The sequence below is a fragment of the Anarrhichthys ocellatus genome, unplaced genomic scaffold (assembly GCF_004355925.1).
Source record: "Anarrhichthys ocellatus isolate YVR2014 unplaced genomic scaffold, GSC_Weel_1.0 scaffold3, whole genome shotgun sequence".
Lineage (NCBI taxonomy): Eukaryota > Metazoa > Chordata > Actinopteri > Perciformes > Anarhichadidae > Anarrhichthys > Anarrhichthys ocellatus.
In genome coordinates, this window is record NW_022280033.1 from 1872931 (window position 1) to 1876808 (window position 3878).

A 3878-nucleotide genomic window follows, 5' to 3' on the forward strand; every position below is an offset into this window, starting at 1 on the left:
AACTTTTTGATGTACTTTCCCTTGAAAAAGAAAAAAAACACCAGAAAGCATTTGATGAACCTTTGTGATTTCCATTGTTAGAAACATTACAACCCATTTAAAAAGCTTCATGATGGTTCGTAGTCGGGTTCGGACTCTTGATTTAATGGTTTCCACCACTTCTTTCAGCAGTGGTTTGTAATGGTTGCCATTACAGGCTGCGTTGGTTACTAATGGTTGTGATTATTTCCAACAGATTACTACAGACGAGCCATTACGTTGTAGTTTTTCAGAACCCATCACAATTATAGATAAACCATTAAATCCAGGTTATTTCCCACCTACCTGCCTCATCTACTCCCACTTCAATTTGACATTTACAATTCACAGAAAGACTTTTACTATTTATTTATTTATCACATTTCAGTTTGAAATATTTGTCCAAAAGATTGTTAATCAACTTTTTATTTTAAATTATTACTCTGTGTCACTTTATGTTTGACTCTTTATTCAGTTTGAATAAGACGAAGTGAACTTAAACAGAAACAGATTCTCCTTTTAAAAATTCAACTTCAGCATTTCATTCAAGCTCATTTTATTGACAAACTGTAAGTCATCGTATGATGCAGCACAAAACAAAAGTTAATTAAAGGTTTACGTGTTTAAACTGGCAACTCTAACATGATAATAAATAAATAAGGGCTTATTATTTAAGTCAGTGGTGCTACTTCAAAAGAAATCCAAGTGTCTGTTAAAGTAAAGAAGTAAGTTCTGCATATTAAACGACAAAGAGAAGAGAACTAATGCATCATCATTACTTTTAGAAGTTATTATGAGATGTTTTACTTCTCATCTTATTGTTGGCCATTGGTGCTTTTCATACATATATTTATGTAATATTTTTATTGATACCTATTTTTCACTACTTGTAGACGAAAGAGTCCTATATATTTTTTTAACCTTTTATTTATTCAGCTTTGTTTTCTTTGTCCTTAGTTGTTATTTTCTATTTTTGTCTATTTTTTAACTACATTGAGATAGATTTAAAAAAAAAAAAGGTTCACTTCCTTGTATCTGCACGCATACTTGGGCAATAAAGCTGATTCTGATTCTGACATTTAACGTGTTATAATAAAAGCACAGTTCTATTCCCTTTCCTCTAATTTGCAGATTTTTAACCAGCTGTGCATCACTGGCACTGCAGCACATGCAGATTCAGCTAAACAGCAGCCGTGGTATGTTGTATCGGGCCGAACAACTCCCCATGAACTTTCAGACAACCTCTCATTTTACTGCAGCAGGGTCTGACGGTCTGCTGCGCTCAGTCCTGGTTCTGGTTCTGGTTCCTCCCTCCCTGCAGCGGGCCCAGCGATACGGCCCGGGCCTCCAGCAGCGTGGCGTCGGTGTTGGCTCCCGTGCAGCCGGTCTCTGCTGGAGTCTAAGCTGAAGGAGTTTCTGGTGAACCTGCATGATTTTAATCCGACCGATAGCACTGATGACAAGCATTGAGAATATAGAAATAGACCATCTTGACACTGATGGTCTTGTTTACTTGCGTCGCTCACATACCAGTTAAAAGTTCCTCAAAGTAACTTGATATTTCAGCTGTTTTAGCAGCTAGCTTTGTATTTTTGTAACCTGATCCGGAGCGATAATAAAAACGCAAAGTAATTATGACGTCATAGCAGTGCTACGTGGTTATCGTATCACGGCCATGAGCCAATAAGAGCTCCCACACCCAGCTGTGACCATCAGGCTCTTCAACCCGTAGAGGTCGGTGCAGCAGAGCCTCTCCTCCACACAGAACGTAGTGTGGCCTTTAATCTAAGGGAGCGGCGGCCACACTTGGTCCTGCCCTTGACTTGTCTCTTCCTTGTCATTGCGGGGCTGTGAAACTGATCAGTCGTGTAACAGGAATTAAGTCCGTCACGGCTTTTGTCCGAGCGTCTTGGTCCCGTTCCTGCATCACTACAAAGAGGCCCTGGGCATTGATCCGTGATCGGGTTCTGCTCATCAGCTGTTTTGTTGCTGGCAGGGCAGGTTGGCAGCAGAGCAGCAGCTCATTTAATTAATGCGGATTTGACTGGTCACGCTGCTGCTGCTGCTGCTGCTGCAGACTCTCTGCTACCTGCTGCCCCTGAACCCAAAAAAAAAACTTGAACCATGTCACAACACCACATCAAAGAGATTTTAGAATTTCTTATGTGATTAATTCGGACCTCTCTCAGAGAGGCCATTACGCAGCTCATCGTGCAGCTGGCAGGACGCTTTCGTCTTGTTCCCCGTGGCCTAAAAACCACCTTCGTCCTGTCCTTTTTGACAGCTGCCTCAGTTTTTAAGGCACTTGCACGATAATTGCCGTCTGCCACATTTTTAACGGAGACACAGACGAGCTGATGTTCAATGCGGTTGACTTGTTGCCCATCAAAGTGTCTGCTCTCGTTTGGCTCTGGCCTGCATAATCATTTGCATTCGGCAGCAGAATCGCATTAGTACAGCGTGAGAGGAGATGTAATAGAAATAAATTAAAAGGAGGAAACAGGAAGAAGACGGAAAGAAACAGAAGAAGAAGAAGAGAAACAAAATTATTTCTAATAGTCTGGTTAGGTAAGTTTTTGAATGTGCTTCATGAAGTAAACAAAGTGGTTCAACAGCTGCTCAGATAACTCCAGTGCTCTTTCTTTCTATACATCAACATGTTTTTCTAATACTCATAAATATTCATTGAAGTCGGCTGATGCAAACATTTCTGAATTTTCTTCTGGTGTGTAAAGTGTGTGTGTGTGTATATATGTATGTATATGTATATAGATACATCTATATATATATAGATACATCTATATATATAGATACATGTGTGTGCGAGCGAGCCCACACCATATTGCACGTTTGATTTAGCTATCTGCCGGCACCAGCTGTGAAACTATCAGGGATTTAAATATTTAACATCTCCAGATATCGTTTTTACAAGCTTCACTCCGTCTGTGGCTGCTGCAAAACGCTGCTATACGTTTCGTATGTGAGCTTTTTAAGATGTGTGTTTGCGACGGTCTGCAGGTTTGTTTTTGTTTACGCCTTTACGTACGCCAGGTGTGTAGGTGTATTTACAGTATGTGTCTACGGCTTCATTTGCATGTACACCTGTGGCCAACATGATGATGTAAACACATTAAAATAGATGTTTTCCAACAAAACACTTGACTGAATTGGAAAAGGTTGTTTTTAAAAAAGAATAAGTGACTTCTCAAATTTAACGTAAAGAAATATCTGAAAATAATCATTGTATGAGGATACGTTGCATACAATGATATTGTAGACCAGTCTTCCAACAGACCCACTGGTGGGTTCAGCGTCAAGATCCAACGCAAAAATCCAGAGCGCGTCTGCCCAAGTGGCACAATATGACAACTCTAGTCCTTAATGCATCATACCTTAGTTGATTATATTTTGCATTATTCTAAAACTGAAAGAAATGTTGGTCTGAGCGGGTCGCAATGCTCTCCTGGTTGAACGGGAACAAATTCCTGGAGCCACATCATGTGGAAAACTTCAGGCAATGTAGTGTATGTTCTTTTCTACTGCATCGATTCCTGTTAAGTCCATAAAAAGTGACATTTGGCCTTTGGTGTTGGTGAAGCTTTCATATATGGCAATAAAACCAGGTCAATGATGTTTTTACTTCCAATGAAGGAGGAAATAAACGGTACAACCGAGCCTGCAAAGAGGTGAATATTACCAACAATATATATAATCTACCAGCATATACATATTTACTGTCATTTCAGATATCTTCAGTTATTGCAGCCGGGGTTGTTTCTCTCTGTCTTAATTTCTCTCTCGGAATATTTTCCTTCTCTCTCTCTCTCTCTCTCTCTCTCTCTCTCTCTCTCTCTCTCTCT